Source organism: Lynx canadensis, chromosome C1 (genome assembly GCF_007474595.2).
Source record: "Lynx canadensis isolate LIC74 chromosome C1, mLynCan4.pri.v2, whole genome shotgun sequence".
Lineage (NCBI taxonomy): Eukaryota > Metazoa > Chordata > Mammalia > Carnivora > Felidae > Lynx > Lynx canadensis.
Window position 1 is genome coordinate 156,063,263 of NC_044310.1, and position 20,287 is coordinate 156,083,549.

Genomic DNA, 20,287 nt, shown 5'->3' on the forward strand with positions numbered 1-20,287 from the left:
ACATTCTGCATTTAGAAATCTGCAATGAGTGCTACCTCAGACCAGAAAGTCTATTTGCAGAGGTTAATTATTCACAAACCCAAATCTTATAAATTCATTTTTTTTAGCCAATAGGCATTTATTGAGTAACTGCTATATGCCAGTCACTCTAAAAGATAGCATGCAACATTTCCAGTTATCCTGTTGTAAAGAAACATGATCCCAAGGAAAAGATACATAGGGAATAAACTGTAAAGATTTTACTTTCTTACAAACATTACCTGAGAATGTTATGTGCCTATCACTCTACTAAGCATTGAGAACATTAGAGCCCCTGATTTCAGAAGTTTACACTCTTTGGCAGAAATAGACTTAAAAATTTTTTCAATATATTTTCCTAAATATGATATGTTACAGAGGTTTAAAAAAAAAAAAGGAAGGAGGAATAATGAATTAATAGTGAGAGAGGGGGCAGTGGGTCATTAGGGGATTTTTCCTGGGTTTCTGAGAGTATTTGAGTTTTGAAAAGAGAAGGAACAATGTATTGTCAACCAACATGGAATGTTCCCCATCTTTCCCTTCCACCTGGAGGTAAAGGTGGTTTGTTGGTTTATTTGTTTTTTAATTTTCTGTCTCCCCACTGTTCTTCTAGAAAGGTTCTGCCTTTGGCTAATCAGTTACAGTATTTAATTATACAAGTCAGAGAAGGAAGAAAGAAGTCCTGAGTGAATCATAACTGGAGGAGAAGGTTGGAGATAATTTAATAGGAATATGAATAGAGGTTGCTATTGTAAATAGGACAGAAAAGTAGAGACTTCTAAAACTGTGGCTCTTCTTAGGCTATATCACATATATGGGGTCAAGAACATAACTATCCAGGAGTAATAGAGAGTAATGTAAGGAAATGTGTGCTCAACCCATTATTCTAAGGTCTAGGGCTAAACAACATTGGATGCAGAAAGGTAAGAAGACATTTACTGAGAAGACAGAGAGCAAGGATACGGACAGGGACATAAACACATACCATAGCATAGGGTCTTGAGGTGATTGTAAAAAGCTTGGTACTGAATATTGTGTAGACAGAAAGGGAATGTAACAGAATGGAGATGTAAGTATATGAAGCTTGTCTATGGGATACACCACTGGAGTATGGAAAATTTCTAATCAGCCACTTGGTTCATACTTCAGGAGCTGTTTTGACTTACTGTGAGCATTAAACTGCCAAAGTGGCCAGCTAATTGGTCTGACTTCTCATTGGCACAGTCTTACTCATTGTCTATACAGTGAAGTTGCTTGTAGAGAAATGCTGGCATAAAATTAGACTGGATTAATCTGTCCAGGACATTTGCAGTATGTCTCAGCACATTGTCTATCCTTCCCTTGTGTTTGTACTTCTGTTTCACAATTATAGGCTAGCAAAATTCTCTTGATATCCTTCATCCCTGTGAAAACTGGTTGTAATCTTTCTGGGCTCTGTTGTCATTTTTTTTTATTACCAGATGTGGATTTCAGGTGAAGTTAATCAAGACTAAGCTTCAGGGCCTATCACTTACCTGGGCTCATTCCATATGAATCTAATATTTAACTTGTAATCTTGTCTTCTTTTCTTAAATAGGGATCCCAAAGTTGTATAACATACAGGCCACATCACACCTGGATCTACTCCTGCAGTAATCTCAGCTATAAATATGTGGCCCAAGTTGAAATAGCCGTCAACAGTATTTCAATCAGTTCTTGAAGCTAAATTGTAGTTCCTTATTTTCACTGTTTGGTAGACTCCAAAAATTTGATGTGATTTTGACCCAGATGTTAAAATATAAATTATTCATTATGAGGTTTGCTCTCCAAAGGGAGTGCATAAATGTGATTCTAAAGTGATTCTAAAAGTTTTGAATTGCCAATTCAGATATAATTACTGGATGATGGAAAATTTTATCTCCTCATAATCACAAATAAATATACATGCAATGTTTTGTAAACATCACATCAGATTTTATATATCATCTTATTTAACAACTGTATTAAATTGCTCGGGCTGCCATAACAAAGTGTTTGAGCCACAAATTAGGTGGCTCAAACAACAGAAATTGTTGTGTTCTCGGTTCTCGAGGCGAGAAGTCTGACATCAAACTGTTAACGGGGCTGGTTCCCTTGGAAAGCTGTGAAGAAGAACCTGTTCCATGCCTCCCTTTTAGCTTCTGCAGATTTGCTGGCAATTTCTCTTATTCCTTGGCTTCTGCTTCATCACCCTGGTCTCTGCTTCATCTTTGCATGGTGTTCTCCCTGTGTGTGTCTGTGTCTAAATTTTCCCATTTGATAAGGACACTAATCATATTGGATTAAGGGCCCACCCTAGCCCAGGGTGTTCTCATTTTAACTAATTACATGGGCAACAATCCTATTTTCCAGTAAGATTAGATTCTGAAATGCTGAGAGTTAGGACTTCAACATATGAACTCTGAGGGAACAGAATTTAAACCTTACCAACTCATGATAGTAAATAATCAGAAGGAATATTGACATGTATACAGTTGGCTTGCTTCTATTGGGGGAGGGGGGGTGCTTACAATTCAAGTTAGTAGCTCTAGGGATCTGTCTTGAGGAGGCACAGCCAGAGTCAGCAGAGCTAAAAGTATTGAGCACATTTCTAATGACAGTGGGCATAGTTATAAGTATGTACTGTGTTTATGGCCTGGAGTTCAGAAAATATCATATCTTGCCCACAGGTTGGCCTCAGATACATTTCAATTCTAGGGCCTGCACCTTTGTAAAAGTAACTGATGCTGAAAGATACACAGTCCAATCCTTCTTGTCCTGTTAAACCTTGAAGCTTTTTGGGTTTTTCCTTTAAGGGGGGAGTAGTATGGACAGTTTTGAAGTTCTGTGAACTGTTTTAGGGCTGTAGTATCTTAAAAAACATTCTGTGAAAAAATTGACTCCCTCATATAAAAATATATGTACCCCATTCAAAATAAAATTTTGAAATTCCAACTTCTATACTCTCATGGAGATAATGGTCTCCTTAATTTTTTGAGCAAAGTTGCTATAATCCATATTTCATGTTAATTGATGAAATGGAATTATTAAAAAAGAAGGAAATTAAGGAAGAGAAGGCAAGGAAGAAAAAGAAAAAAGAGAAAGAGAGATGACCAAATGTGAAGAAAAAGAAAAACAGAGAAAGGACTTTGTTCTGAATTTTCAGAAAGCCTCTCTTAAGTAAGTATTGTAGTTCCGTAAATAATTCTGACTGCCGAAGATAAAAGGAGCAGATTGGCCAATTACTTTCAAACTGTTTGATCAGATCCATGTTTTCATTAATTATTCAAGCTTTAGGACTCATCAAAGAATCCTAATGCATAACTCAAAAGGAGGAGCAAAAGCTAAGGCACTGGCAAATGCTTTTTATGTTTAAGATTTCTCCCACTTATGACATATGTGCTTTTGAATGTTGGGCTGATTTAAACCCTGTCCATGGGAAGGAGGTTGGCAGTTTACCCTTTTGGAAAAAGGGAAAGAAGGACATAAATTAAAGGTGCTTAAAAAGTTGTGTCAGCAAGTAGAGCCACAGGTGCAGGACAAAATGACATCCTTGGCTTTATGTGACCTACTCGTAGGTTGTCCCTATTGTGCCCGCCTCCTTGGCCTGGCTGTACATTTGATGCTGCAGGCCAAGCAATGATTGACCATATATAATAATGGTACTTGAGTCTTTACATGAAAAATAGTTGTAACAACAGTTTAAGGATCATATGAAAAATGAAATGAGATGATTCGACCCAAGAAGGAAGGATGATGCAGTGAGATCCTGCAATAATGTGAGAGTAAGTTCCCAAGAAACATTTTTATGAAGTCTATATTGTATTACTTTAGTTTTATCCTGATTGTAAGTTATCAGACCATTTTATGGGCACTATAATGTCACTAGAAGTGCATGTCTAACAAAATAATAGAGTGCATTACCGATTCCTCTGTGATGACCACTGCAGAGAAACTATTAGTCCCATTTGTCAATGTACTTTGGTGTCTCGTAACTTTAAAGAATGGATACTTGTGAACACTATTCAACATTTTAAAGGTATTGTTTCTCCTCACGTACAGTCCATTGAATCATCAATTTTGAGTACCTCTATTTGTCCACCCTTGCCTTTTCAGTAAGCTGATTGAAAAGTAAACAACAAAAACACATTTTGAATGACAGACTAGAAAATACTAACAGTGTGTGAATGGAATTTGTAAGATCTATTTATTATTTCAAATACAATTGGTATTTTGTTACATTTTGGGTATTATGCAAGTTGGCCTAGAATATTAAAATATATACAACATAGATCTTCAGAATAGTAAAAATCTGCCTTGCAAGAAAAAGCTTAGAAGTCCAAAATAGTACGGTTCATGCCGTTATAAGGAATTTCTTTACAACAGATAGATTTAGCAAGCTCTTTAAAAGCATAGTTTCAGATATTGTTTATAGTACTATATTTATGTAAAGGGGTTTGCTTTACCAATTCTAACTTCAACCTTCATTGACTGATCTCATGTTCCCAATCCTTTATAATCCTAAATACCACTACCCTTCTCCTTTCCAACTCCTTTAATTATTAAAATGGATGAAGAAAAAAGAAAAGAAAAGGGAAAGAGGAGAGCAAGAGGGGTTTTCCTTTAGGAAGAGCTACTGGTTTGCTCTGTGCTTTTGAGTCAATTCCACCAATTGTTAAATAGGGGACTGAACAAGGTGATCTATAAAGCGTCCCTGCTCCAGATCTACAATGCTATGATGCCAAGCGGGGGCATGAAAATAAAAACTGTAAACAACAAATAAAAGCAAAGGGTAGTGTGGAACCAGCTTTCCAAAATTGTCACAAATGCTCAAGAACAACTTTTTAAATTAAGATTCAGCAGCAGTATTTTGTATTGCACACCTTTAAGTCCTAGGTGCACTATTAACTAGCTCTGAGACATTGGGCAGATCATCTAACTCCTTAAAACCACAATTTCCTACTTCTTACTCTGTTAAATAAGAATAATGATATTACTATATAGGTGAGGATTCAGTAAGGTGATAGGCTAAAATGTAGTACCAACTAAGTGTTATCCAGATGTGTATTGGCCATGATTAATTTATTCTTCAGTTACCTATTCACAAATATTCATATATATTTTATGTCAAAAATTATACCTAATACTGAGTCTCCACATTTAAATGTGGTCTGCCATGCATTTGTAGGATTGAAAAGTAAACTGATTAGCTTTTGTTTTAAAAATACATATGACTGAGAAGATATAACAAGTCACAGATTCAAGTGTGTAGAAAAACAACTTTTATTTATCTACTACTAAGTAAATGTAAGTCACCTCTCTGGTCCTTTTTTGATTGTTAGCAGAAAATCTGATCTTGCCAGTGGAAGGTGACTTGCACCTCTTTTCTCAAATTCATTGACTTTTGGTTCACTTCAGGGTTTTGTATCACCACTTTTTTCTACCCCCCTGCCTTCTTCCCATTGAGTTCTTTTGTCTTGTCCTAGAATCAGGATATCTGATCCGTGGTTGCCTCTCTGTTTTCTGCAGTCTTGGTTGTCATTTGGCTTCTGTGCTGTAGGCATTGAAAACATGGAAGTTGTTCTGTGGGACCATAGGGTTCTGCCATTGAACACCCAGACTCTGTTTGGCTTTTGCTGACTTTGTGGTCCTCTACAATTTAGCGGCGTCCTCCACCTGACCCCTAGCTAGAAATGTCCATCCTGCAAATTTTGTTTAGCTATGGAATCCCCTCACATCAAGCTAGAGTAACATTCTAGGCTCACTGATTCCCAACTTTTAACTCTCATTTGTTCCTCAGTCGTGGTCTTGAAAATTTCTTTTATTTCCTCCCTACCTTGTGAGAGCTAAAGAAAGCTTGGGTAGGATTGGGGTCCATCTCAGGCCTTCTCTTTATCTAGATCTGCCTGGTTGACACTTCTACCTACTGCAGTCAGCTGGTTTGGTGAAGGGTAACTGCCAAGGTTATTTTCTTCTCAAGTTCCAGAGTAGATGTAGGGGAGTCAGCATGCAAGAGTTACTAAATATTTGGGGGAATTTCTGTCACCCAACCCTAGAATTTCAATCCCAACATAGTTTCAGGGAGTAAGGCCACCTATACCTTTTTATTCTCCTTTCTCTATCTCTCCTTTTCTAGTCCAAAAAGGATTTTTTTTTATCACCTCTCTGTTTTATAGGAAAACTGCTCCAATGGCATCACTTCTTTTTCTTACACTTTCTCCAAGGCCTGAACCCTTGCTCCAGGATTTGGCTCTTGATATTTAAATCCAATCTTTTGGATTTTTTTTTTTCTTTTAAAGCTGCTGGTACTTGCAATTCAAAGCCTTGGTTTTAAAGACTATTGTCTGCAGGTTTACTTACAAAGGTCAAATTAATTGCTCAAAGGCCAAAAATGTGATTCTTTGTTCTCTCTGAATCAACCATATCCTGAGGCATAGAGAAAAGTACTCTTTGCCACTTAAATATAGTAGAAAAATAGAACTAAAAGAAATTGAAAAAACTCAATACTTAGTTTAATAGCAAAATACCTACTACAGAAAGAAATCCACAATGAAATAAAATAATAAGTATACTATATATTTATCTATGTTTGCCCAGCTCCATAAGGTAAAAGAAAATCAAAACAACAAATGTGCCATATATTGTGTGTTTTAGTTATGTGCATATTATATATTATATATATTATATTACATATATTAACATGTTAATATATATAATAATGTTTTTGAGTGCACATGTTATCACTGACTCTGTTTTTAAAAATCTTTTTGGGGCACCTCGGTGTCTCAGTTGGTTAAGCATAAGACTCTTGATTTTGACTCAGGTCACGATCTCACAATTTGAGATATCAAGCCCCGCATCAGGCTCTGTGCTGACAGCGTGGAGCCTGCTTGGGATTCTCTCTCTCCCTCTCTCTCTTGCCCTTCCCTCATGCTCGCTTGTGCTCTCTCTCTCTCTCTCTCAAAATAAATAAACATTTAAAACAATATTTTAACATGAGCATACTATCTTGGTTTAATACTTCTAGCTATAAACATCATTAATTTATATATCGAATGCCTACTATATGCCAGGAACTAGAGATAAATAAGTGAAAAAGAACAATGGACATGTCCCTGATCTATTAAATACTAAGAATTTCTGAGCCAACAAATCAAAAATCCTCAAGCTTACATCTCACACTGTGTAATCTCCGAAACCTTATCTTTCCAAGATGTTCAAAGCCACACCTAGAATCTTCATGTGTTCTGTCTGGTGGTAAAGTAAACCATATCTGGCATTTCATTCTCCATCACCACAGAGAGTACTGTTAGATCCCCAAAAGAGTTAACCCGAGGAACACAGTTTTAAGGCTGATTTCTAAAAAAGAAGAACCTTGTAAATGAATAGTATCAGAAAGAAACGTGCTTTTGTTAATAATTACAACTTACTGTCCACCAATAGCTATCATTTCTCAAGATGCAACTGGTTTTTAGAAGACTAGAAAATGACTCCATCAGTTTATATGACAGAAATTTGATATATTTCCTTTCTTCTTGGATTTAAAATTGGATACAGCATAAATTCATCTCTCTTTATAGTTCTTTGCTAGCAAGTAAATAATCTCATAGTCAGATTCTATTATTGCTAAATTGAAATTAATAGTATATCAAAATTTGAGGAGTTGAATGGTATTTTACAGCTATACAAGGGAGATTTCACAGTTCCACTAGGACTGGTTGTTTTTTTGTTTGGTTTTTGTTTGTTTGTTTTAACAATGACATTTATTTTAAGCCTTCTTTTTTCTTTTAGTACATGATCTGGTGGGAAGTCAGGATGAATTAAGGATGATCATGAGATTTCAGTAAATTAACTCTTTCAGGACACCAGAGCTTTATCTTTTAGACACTAAATATCCACAAGTGCGAAATTTAAAATATACATTTTCCACAATCTTGTAGGTAGGTCAGTTCTTATTAAACTTGCATAATATAGAGAGTCTTTTTAAGGGAAAAGCAAAAACAAGGACAAAAATCTTCTCTTTGAGCCCCAGTATTAAATCACGTTTATTACATTGTTACTTAAAAATATGCAAACCTAGGGGCGCCTGGGTGGCGCAGTCGGTTAAGCGTCCGACTTCAGCCAGGTCACGATCTCGCGGTCTGTGAGTTCGAGCCCCGCGTCAGGCTCTGGGCTGATGGCTCAGAGCCTGGAGCCTGTTTCTGATTCTGTGTCTCCCTCTCTCTGCCCTCCCCCGTTCAGCTCTGTCTCTCTCTGTCCCAAAATAAATAAATGTTGAAAAAAAAAATTTAAAAAAAAAATTAAAAAAAAAAATATGCAAACCTAAAACCAGGCATAAACACCTTATGCTTATACCTCTTACAAAACATAACAACAAATAAAATACAAATCTACAAATGTGAGAATTTCAATTTCACAATATTGGTTTTTAATGTAGCAGGAAATGTTTTATTAAAATGAAATATTTGTTCACTATATGAATATGGCATTGGCTTGCTACATAGAAGATTCTTATCCGTATGACAGCATGGTGTGCAGTGTAGTGACCATCCTTCTCATGTTTTGTTTATGGAAACTCTCTTCGTACAGTGTCATCACTGGTTTTTTTTTCTAGCTCTGTTTTTATTACAACTTCCTGGTGCCATTGTATTTACAAATATGAATGCTGGGTTCATTGGAGAATATGTTGCTATTAAAATAGTGGTCTAAAAGACCCAGAAACCACTTGGATTATTTTTGAATTACTGTGGGAAATCAAAACACAAACATAAAAAAATATTAAAGGATAATTTTTAGAAGGGCAAACTCAAAATTATTATACAAGTGTGAAAAAAAAAAAAAATATTTCACTTAGTTATTAATGAGGAACTAATAAAATGTTATCACCTGGCTCAGTAGGGTATTCAGAATACTGCACATACATGGTCAAGTCAGGAATGTTGAAATGAATCTCCAAACAGAGAGATATAAAGCTGGCCTTTTCCCCTAGGGTTGGAATAGAGAGAAAAATCAATTTTTTCTCCATTAAGAGGAGTTTGCAGGTCTTTGGATAAGTATTATTTTAATTGTTATCAGTAATGTATAATTTACAGCTCTGTAAAATAGCTAAAATTGCCCTCCAAAAGAATTAGATAGCCAAGAAATATGTGCTAGATAATGTCTCCTTTCCATTAAAGATACTCAGTCTTCTTTTGGTCCATTCCAGTCTTTCACAATTTGTCCATCCAGTATATTTAAGAGGAATATGCAGACTGTACAGAACCTATCTCTGTGGAAACCTTGGAGATCTCAGCTCAGCTCTTCCTCTTGAGAAATGACTTCTAGCTATGAATGAATGCAGCATCATGAGCCTTTAGTCTTAAAGGAACTTGTAGCTCTCCCTTCAAAATAAACACTAAGCAGCTGTTTGGATGAATTCAGTGACTTCTAAGGGAAGAAGAATTATGATAACTAATCCCAAATCTTACATGTGGAAAATTGTGTGCCCAGGCGAGTTATAACGATAGCCAATCTTCAATAAGGAATGATAGAAGCTTTTCTTTGTCTCTTCCTTCTACTCAAGCAAATGCATACGTAATTGAGATTACGTTTCCTTACTTCCCTCCGTCTTCTTCCTTCCTTCTTCCTTCCTTCCTCTTCTTCCTTCCTTCCTTCCTTCCTTCCTTTTTGCTTCTCTTTGAGGGCAATTGGGCAGTTACCAAATACCAGGTATTGCATTAAGTATTTATATATATTATTTCATTAAATACCATAATAAGCCTATAGATATATGTATTTTATAAGTAAGAAAATTCTGCCTGAACTAACCCCATGTTAAAAATTAAAGAAAAGATTATTAGATGAAAAACAGGGCAAAACCAAATGTATATTTAATGAGATCTGCATTAGTAATTAGGAAAATATCTTAAGGACTTAGATGACACATGTTGTCCCCAAATTAGCTCAGTCAATATTTATGGAACATATCCTAGTCCTTTCCACCTCACCTGGGAAACTGAGTGCCCAACTTACTTTTTATTTTTTTTTTCAGAGCCCTGTGTATGCATTTGTCATAGCACTTGCCAAATGAGATTAAATTATCTTTTTATATGTTTACATCTTCTTACCATCAATGGCTAAGCTATGAATTACTTTAGAGGAAAAGCCGTGTTTGATTCATATACCCCTAGTGACTTGCATAGTGACTGGCATATACTAGGAGGTAAATATACCTTTGAACTTACCTAAGGAATGCATATGTAATAAAGCCATTTCCTACAATTGAGCCTCTAGAAAAATTGAGTCCTAATCACTAATTCTAAATGTTTCAGTGCTGTTATATAGATTTTAGTACTTAATAAATCCATTAAATTTGGAGCTGCTTAGAATTTGCTCTAAGGACACATGGGAAGCCTTGTCTTATGGGATACAAAGCCTGCAGGCTGAATGTCATGATGTGACATCTCTTTGAGAGTGGGGAAGGAAGCTATGACAATGCAAAAACCATTAGAAATCATCTAGAACTTTGCACCACAATTATGTGTCTATGGATTGAGATTGAGAAAGCTTTCAGTGCCAGTTTTTATAAGGTTCTTCAAATATCACAAACTCAACACCACGTTTTTTCCTTAAAGTATTTCTTAAAATACCAGTGACTATCAAAGAATGACTAAAGAACTGGGAACCCAGGGAGCTGATATTTACATTGGCAGGAAGAAAGAATGCAAACCAAACTAAAGTCAGATTGGTAGAGTAAAAATTAGAAAAGTAGAAGGAAAAATTACAAGAAAATATTCCATTGTGTTAATTATTATAATCATCAGCTATTTGGGGAATAAAAAACAAAACATGGGATTTAATAAAATGTACTACTTGGTCAAAATATTTACATTTCTTAAATATTTAATGTGTTAAGCCTACACAAACAGGAACCATAATTCCTAATTAGCAATAGAGGATTTCTTTCGAATTTGTCACTGACCAGAGTTAGAAAGTAGTAAAAGTGTCATTCCACAGTTTGAACTACAAGCTCACAGTATTTTCTGTGGATACGGGATAGTTCTCATTTTTGAGAGAGTTAAGAGTTCCAGTTACTTTTGAGTTTTAGTGGCCATTTATGGTCCTTCCGGTAGAATGCAACCCAAATCCTAAATTGTCTGGTCAGAGACTGGGAAGGACAGTAGAAATCAGTGAGAGGCAATGTTGTGGATGCATGCTTGATTAAATACAAAACATTCATTATCCATCACGGCCTTGGTTTAAAGTACTCTTCTCATTCCGAGGCCAATTTTTGAATCACCCGCTATTTCTAGTGTCTCACTATGAGGTTTCTCATAGAGCAATCTTTAAAAACTCAGGGTGGTTTTCTTGTAGACAGCTTCACAAAATAAACCACAGCATAGTCCTCCTTAACAGGCTTGGAAATTCAATAATTATGTGGTTCATGTTTTATTTATTTGTTTTTAAATTATATTTTTCATCTTTCTGATCTTATAAATGACTCCTCCCATTTTGGAAAGAACTTTGGACAAATAGGTTAGAAAGCCATGAAAAAGAGAAAGATGATTTTTATACCAGTTAGACAAAGGAATATTTTCACGTACTTTAAAAATTAGATTGTCCATAGAGAGACTTCATTTAAAAGTGTGTTGGGGTGATGGTGAGGGAGATGTATTTACCTAAAAGTACTTTGTATTGGAATGCTGGTCCATTCATGGTTACTTTGTTTGTGTATCAAATACTGTACCTGTCACAAGCTTGGATTTATTGTGCGTATGCATAGTGCTTGTTGTTGGGAAAGCCTGCAAATCCCTTGTTGGCAGCCGTCACCAGAAGTAGATGCACCTGTCTTCCCAGCTGGGATTTGCTCATGGGAAAGAGGGTCATTTAACACCATGTTATCCTCATGGACAGCTGTATCTATAAGTTGCCCTAGGGTATGGAAGACCTAAATTCTGTTTTACAAAAAGACTTCAATGTCCAAATGAAATTTGACATGAAAAGTATTTTGACGTTTTGATTCAGTAGATTTAGAGAATATTTAGGCTTGGTTTAATAGAAAAACATCATTTAGTTTGCTTTAGCCTGATCACTCTAACAGCTTTTAATGACTCAGTGAACACCAGTATTTTCAGCTTAGCTTAGCTTGGGGTTTAGCAAAATAGTTCATTCTGTTTTGATGCAAGCCCTTAGTTAAAATATGGTCCTTCTCTCAAAGCTACAACCATAACTCTTTGTTTTTGTCCGTTTTAATTGTCTATTTTCCCCCAACAGGCCCTAAGCTCCATAATAGAGGCTGTGTCTCTTTTGCTAACCATTATTTTTTCTAGCACACTGCCACTGTGTTAACTCTGGATATATCCGTGCTTAATAAACCTTTGTTAAGTGGATACCTAAATGGAAGAATGAAGAATTGTTTTTCACTGGCCAGGAAGGCGGTAAAGACTTCTTCATAAAGACTAGGTGATTGAAAATCATCCCAAAACTCAGAGGTCTCTTTGAGTCCCTTGTTTTTCATTTTTTATTATGGTATTTACTTACAATAAAATGTAGGCTTTATGAGCACAGAGCCATAGAGGGTTTTCAATTGTGTCTACTTTATAATCACTAACCCCATCAAGACAGAGGATTCTTCCATTATCCCAGAAAGTTCCCTCATGCCATTTTCCAGTTAATCTCTCACAACCAGTGTTCTAATGATCACCATAGCCTCGTGGTGTGTGTGGTGTGCCTGTTCTAGAGCTTCATATAAGTATAATCATAACCAAAGTATGTACTTTTTTTGTCTGTAATAAGATTAATAAGGAAGGGCTGTGTTATTTAAAAAAAACTGCTGTATGCCTCTCCTTGGAGGATTTATTGTCCTACCTTCCCACTCTCTAATCATTTGCTCTTAGAATTTCAAAGGTATACAGAATAGGATTCCCAGAAGTAGAGTTCAGAAGTACCATCAAACTAATATCATTGTACTGTGTGCCTCCATAGTCAGATCATTTGACAAATCAAGCTGATCAAGAGGGACATATTTTAGAACTGGGAAGGCAGCCCGCCTTCCTGACTTCTCTGAGCTTTACACAGCACTGCACCATTGGTTTCGCTTATCCTCGAAACAGTTCTGTGGGTAAAAACGTATGTGTAACAAGTTGGAGAGGTTAAGAAGGAGCTCCAAAATTAGATATTTCCACTAAAAGTCTCCTTTAAAATGTATTTTCAGTAACATGTAATTCTTTGTGGTGTAGAGGGTGGTGTTTGGGGTAGAGCTGCAAAGGAGGTTTGCAAAGAACTGTAGTCAGTTTGCAGGCAGTGGAAAGAGGCTTGCCAAGTAAAGCCGGCAGAAAATGGATTCATCGAATTAGAGCAGTCCATGATCAACTGCCAGAGCCGGCTTATTTTCTTTGCTAGTTCCAAAATAATGTCTGAAACTTTGTGGTGATGGAAGGCTATCTTATAGAACATGCTGGCAGAGCACACTTTTTCACTGGCTCAGGTCAGTATTATTATAGACTTGATGGGGTACTTAGGGCTCTGGTAGAGATTTTTAGGTCAGAAAAAAAATTAGGCATAGGAGATTAGGGACCAAAATGTGTTAGTTTATTTCATAGCAGAGTAGAGCAATAAAACAGTCTTAGCAAAGCCACAGACAGGACTGGCTAAGCCTAACAATTTTTAACTTTTCTTGCAGAAGCATTTGCTATTACTAATGAGACCACAGAATCAAATTGTGATCTAGGGAAAGGAAGTAAATAATCATGAAAAATAGTTAATATGATGTTATAACAGAGAAAGATGCCATTCGAAGATGGATGTGGGGGAGATTATAAATGATTGAAAGCAAGTAAATTCCTTGTCCAAGTTAAATGTTCTGTAAATGCTGATTATTTTGTACAAGATGGTTGGATGCAAGATATGTGGCAATCATGAAATGGCAAAAGAGAATGTGAACTCAGAAAAGAGTGTTAATGTTAGCTGAAGTGCACCAAGGTTATTTATATATTTCTCTTGCCCCTCAGAGCTGGTAGAGACGCTTCAAGAACTGCTCAGTCCCGGAGTGGAGGGATTATGTGAAGACCCCAGTGCTTTACCCTGAGACCAAGTGGAGGTTTTCATAGGGTAAGAGCCGATTCCTACATTTGGTTTTGTAGTGCTTGAAAATTAATGAAACTGTGATGTAAAATTGGGCAGTATTATCAGAAGTATGAGGATGCTCTGAATTTGATTTTAGCTTTGTAGTAGCTTAAGCCTTATACCTTTCATGTGAAGTATGTTGAGAAATAATTTCTTGGCAGGTATTATCCTTATGTTTGAAACAGGATGATATGTAGAAACAATGGGAATTGCAAAGCACCAATCTGGCCATTTTAGATGAAAACATCTTTAGCGAAGATTCTCTTGTGAGCTGCTTCTCAGCCTTTTTCTTAGCATGCCTACGTAGAAGAGAATAATATTCTTGCGATACACCGCAGAGGCTGCTTACTACCAGAGACAACTCGCACCAATAATCAGATCCAGAGCAACTCCACAGCTGAACAATTTGAATCTTAGGACATCTATAAACCATTATTTGGGGGAGGTCTGCTGGGGAACAATAGAAGTTTTCCTTTTTGAAAGTGCTAAATATCCCCAGCTTTGTAGGCATCCAGGTGCTTGGAGTCTGGATTTAGAGGAGTTTTTCTTAGAGGGAAAAAAAAAAAAAATAGGATACTTTGGATCCCAAATTTTCACATGAAGGTAATTTGACCTAAAACTTGACCAGTATCCCTGATTTTGTGTCAAAAAAAATGAACCTAAAATATTTTCTCCTTCTTTCTGTTAGTACAATGATAAAGAAGCTCTCTCCTAGAGAATCCACAGGTACATTTCAGTTCTGGCAAGGCTCCTTTTGTCCTAGAGCCCTGGGGAGGTTTACATAAAACAAAATCTGCCCTAAGAGTCACAAGTTTCCCCAAGAGTCTGAGATGTGTACAGCTTATGCCTCATTTCAATATTCAATCTAAACTGGCTAAGTCCTGTTAGTTGTCTTAGTAGTCATTTAAAAAATGATTATGTGTTCATCAGTTTTGGGGCCTGATTCAAACCCAGACTAAATACTGCAGAATTATAGGTTTCAGGCTAATGGGACCTGGATACTCTCTGGTATTTCTTCTGTGCCTTATTCCAGTATCATCACAGGTATCAACATAATTATTATCTCAAGAATAAATGACAACAACAGGGATGTCCAGTGGTATCACTGTGAAAGACTGGCATAAAATAGCCTTTGGTCACAATTCTAGAAGTTGTCTTATCTTACCAGGATTTTTGTCTTGATTTGATTTGGTTTATTTTGGTATTATAACCTTGGTGTATTGGGTCTTGCTTTAAAAAAAAAAAAATTGGTAAACAACTTTCTTTTAGAGTTTTAGGCTTACAGCCAAATTAATTGAAAGCTATGGAGAGTTCCTATGTATCCTACCCCAAAACACACATAATTCTTAATATCTTGTATAAGCATTGTACACTTGTTTGATTAATGAACTAGTATTGGTAGGTACGTTATTATTAAAATCCATTACGTATGAGTTCACTCTTTGTATTGTACATTCTTTGGTTTTGAAAAATGTGTAATGACATATTTCCATCGTTACTGTGTCATGTAGTATCCCATACAGTACTGGACACTGCATTATACAGAAAATACAGAGTATTTTGACCACCCTAAAAATTACATGTGCTTTCCCTCCCCTCACATCCTGGCAACTTCTGATCGTTCTCCTACCTCCAGAATTTTGCCTTTTCAAGAATGTCAGAATCATACAGAAGATAGGCTTTCAGACTGGCTTCTTCCACTTAGTAATATCTCACTTAGCTTTTAAGTTTCCTTCATGTCTTTTGTGGCTAGATAGCTCATTTTTTATTGCTGAATAATATTCCATTGTATGAAATATACCATAGTTTGTCTATCCATTTGCTTCCAGAAGAACGTCTAGGTTCTTCTAAGTTTGATAGTTATGAAAAAGCTGCTCTTAACATTTCTCTGCAGACGTTTGCATGGACATAAGTTTTCAACTCATTTGGGTATATGTCAAGGAGTGTGATTACTGGACCATGTGGTATGAGTAACTTGAGTTCTGTAAGAAATCTCCATACTGTCTGGCTATATCATTGTGCATTCAAAATGATGAGAATGCCTGTTGCTTTACATCCTTACCAGAATTTGGGGTTGTCAATGTTTTGAATTTTAGCTATTCTAATAAGTGAGTAGTGTTTTCTCGTTGTCTTAGATTTTTAACACAATTAGTTACACAAGATCATAACTGCCCAGAATACTCTGAACACTTAGCCACTAGAAATTTCTTCAGTATTTACCTGACAATGAAAATTATTAAGAATATGGGTTTTCCCCTGGTAACATCGACTGTGACAGTACATTTTTTGAGAGAAGTATGTGTGTACACCTAAGTGTATATTTATGTGTGTCTCTGTATACCTACTATTCTCTATTATACAAAGAAGGAATAATAGGCAAAGACTTTTCTAATAACACACCCTTAAAATGAAAATATGCAGAGTAAATCAAAGATAGTTTCTAAAAATGAAATATGAGTATTCTATAGATCCTGATAATAGAACAGACCATGCTCGATGTTATTTAAAGCTAACTCTCTGACAATGGTAAGCTGTTTCTAATTAGGCATTCCTAATTTTTGTATTCAGTTAAATTCAGCCATGTAGATATATCTATAGGAAGGAATTCTTTATTGCCCTTTCAAGTTGTAGTAATTTTTCTGTATGCTTGGTGCATGTTTCTCCTTTAGATTTGATTATATTGCTTTGTAAGTATGCTTGATGTGATAAACTTCCATTCTAGAGGGCTACTTTCTCAAGCATAAGGACTACTTCTCTCATGATTCTATCTTTAAAACATAGCACAATGCCTGTGTTAAAGAAAAAATTTTCATGACGCTTCATTAAAGATCGTAAGGAAGACTTTATTCAAGAGAGACTATGGCAGTGGAGTTTTTCCAAAGGGGAGAGAGATGGACCTCAATCCCCAATACAACATGGATAAGTAGAAATTTATAGCCAAGGATCAGGGTGGGGATCAGGGATGGAAAAGTACCAGGCTAGGGGAATTCTCCTTAGACTGACTCAACAGGATTCTTACTGAAGGCAGGCCAGGATGATAAGATATGGAATGCGGAGAATGAGAAATTTGATCTAATATCAAGATACCAAGGGAAGAGTATTTTCACTGAACTGATAGCAGAATTCTTGCTAAAATTCCACTAAACAGGTCAAAGAGAGAACCCAAGGTCAGAGCTCAGTTGAGAAGAGGATTCAGAGGACCCTGACACAGATTTGGTCCAGGAGAGAGTCTTTGTCACCTGACACATAGTAGAATTTTAGTGAACATGTATGATGTTGTTATATAGATGGCTATCCACCACATACTATAGAAATCAATTAACAAAGTCCTAAAGACACAAGGCAAGCATTGTAATTTAAGGAAAAAAGAGGGAAATCACTTTAAATTATGTAAATAATCCTGTGTAATGTTCAAGACTAAGCTATTAAACAAAGCATGGATTTGGCTAAAAAAATAAAACAACTAAATACATGAGCAGTTTCTATGTGCAAAACACAATCTCAATGGTAACAAAAATGCAAAGATAAAGTAGACATGTTCTTTCTAAAAACGATGCACTCTAGTGGAGGAGGATGGGGGAGAGGGGTAGGGGAATTGTTTTGTATTAGTGATCACAGATTATATATATATAAATTTTATAGAGAAATAGAATAAAATGTATCTTAAATCTAGGATGTACTTTAAGTTGGACTGTACTTTAATTCTAGGTTGCAAATTCATTGATATCATATTATATGGAAGCCTGGTTTTCTAAACATCAGTATACATAAAAATTACCTTGAGCTTTTATGTAAATTTCATTCTCTTAAGCCCCTCATCTCAATATCTGAGAAATTTGAAGGATCAGTGATTTTTCACTTTTAATGAGTACCCCAGTTTATTCTATTGCAAGGACCTGTAAGCAATTCTTTAAAGAACGCTGATCTGTACCATTTACAGTTTTCCTCCCTGTAGTGTGGTTGATGTTAAAAAGTACCCCCTGAGATAAAGTGATAGGGAGACCAGCCCAAATATAGGAACCAAGAGAATGTGCCAACAAGATTAACTTCATGGCCTCTTACAATGGTGTAGTTGAAGGAAGATTGTGCTACTAAGTCTGAAAGTGAGAAAACAAACTAATTGGAGAGACCAGCACAAAAATTGTGTTTAAAATTAGAAAGTTTAGAAAAGACTGAAATGTGTATTTAGTAAATGGAATGAATATTTTCTAAATAAAATATAGTGTAATCACATCACTAATGAATGAGTTATTTCAAAGGTATGAGTTACAATATTTATAATTATAAGGGGAATAATAAATACCCAAGAGTCCAAAAGTGGGGGAATGATTGAGTTACTTAGTATCACTGTCCCAATGTAATATTTTCACTGCTTTAAAGAATGATGTTACAGAAAGTATCTAACAATGTTGTATCAAAAGAAAAATGAGAGTTGATATGACTGTTTCCCAGAAAATACATATGTATATGTGGTAAAATTACAGGTGTCTTGAATTCTAAATTTTTTCTTAGATATTATATGGTATTCACAAAATCAAATGCTAGAATCTAACACCTAGATGAAGTGGATCAATAAAATCTGGAATCAGAAGCCTTTGGTCATGAATTTTTAATAGTTAATAATTTTTTTTTTCCTTTTGGCTGGGCTCACCATCTGCCAGTAATTTGCTGAAATGACTGCTGCAAAGGGGAGAGGAGAGGCACCCTCTGTATGTTCGCTAAGCCCTTTTAGAAAACATGGAGTGATTCCTTTGGCCACATACATGCCAATCTACAAGAAAGATGATACTGTAGACATCAGGGGAATGGCACTGTTTAAAAAGGAACCCCCCATGGATGTTACATGCCAAGACTGGGAGAATCTACATTGTCACCCATAATGCTGTTGTCATTGTTGTAAACAACAAGTTAAGGACAAGACTCTTGCCAAGAGAATTAATGTACATATTGAGAGTATTAAGCACTCTAAGAGTATGGATAGCTTCCTGAAGTGTGTGAAGGAAAATGATTAGAAAAAGAGGAAGCCAAGGAGAAAGGCACTTGGGTTCAATTGAAGTCCCAGCCTGCTCCTTCCAGAGAGGCACACTTTGTAAGAACCAATGGAAAGGAAAGGAGTCTGAGCTGCTGGAACCCATTCTCTATGAATTCATGGCTTGATAAGTGACAAAAATATAAACAATCCCTGGACTATGAAAATATTTCTCTAGTTGGATAGAAGTGTAGTATCCCCTCCCCCAAAAAATATTTAGCCATAAATAAATAAATAAATAATTTTAAGTAAAAAGGTATTTTGAGATTATGTTACCATTAAGCTCTAGCAGTGATACCCACATCTGGCTGATTAATGGAATCATTTGGGGGACTTTTTGAAAATATCAATTTCTTGAATCTAGACAAGTGATTCAGTTTCTGCAGATCTGAATTTTTCAAATGCTGTATTGATAGCCTTATTGATTATTAAATGTTGTCAACCACTGTTGTGGGGAAGACAGTTTTATGCCTCCAAGAATTTCTGCAATAATCAATATATGACAAAAATATAAGTAAAAAATAATGTAAAAGTCTAGAATATGTAATGTATATAATGTAGTAAATAAAGTAGAAGCTAAGACAAGGGGAAGAATAGCCCCTTGTTATTAGGAGGAGGGTTACCTGGGAGGGCCTTCTTGAACAAGAACCTCATAAGCATTGGTGGCAAAGGTAGAGTAAATGCTGCAGAAATTATCCTCATCTTAGTAACCCTCATGTTAGGATGAGGGGTGATGACACAATGAAACACTTAGACATGTCAGTAACACAGTGGGCCCATTTGGGGATGCCAGCTCTTTCACTAGTCTAAAGTGTAAGCCCTCCATCCTTTCCCTTGAGGCCCAGGTCCCTTTCCAGGCTCTTCCTCCCAAGTTGGATCCTGGTTCTGGGGCAAGGGGTGCCTCCTGGTTGAAGAGGTTTTCAGTACTTGGGGATGGGAAGGCATATGGAGTCTATAAATCATTCTTTTTCAAGTGGGGGAAAGGCATATCAGTATATTATGGAAAGACAAAATATTTATTATTTATGTTTATTAAAAGGAATTATGGGTGTACCTAGGTGGCTCAGTCAGTCAGTTGAGCGACCCTTTGTTTCAGCTCAGGTTGTGATTTCACAGTTCATGGGTTTGAACCCCGCATAG

The 20,287-nt window shown here is 36.1% G+C and overlaps 1 pseudogene; it reads left to right on the forward strand.

Annotated features, from left to right (window-relative positions):
• LOC115519863 overlaps positions 1 to 19,275 on the forward strand; it is a 97,249-nt pseudogene extending 77,974 nt beyond the window's left edge.
• The last annotated feature ends 1,012 nt before the right edge of the window (positions 19,276 to 20,287 follow it).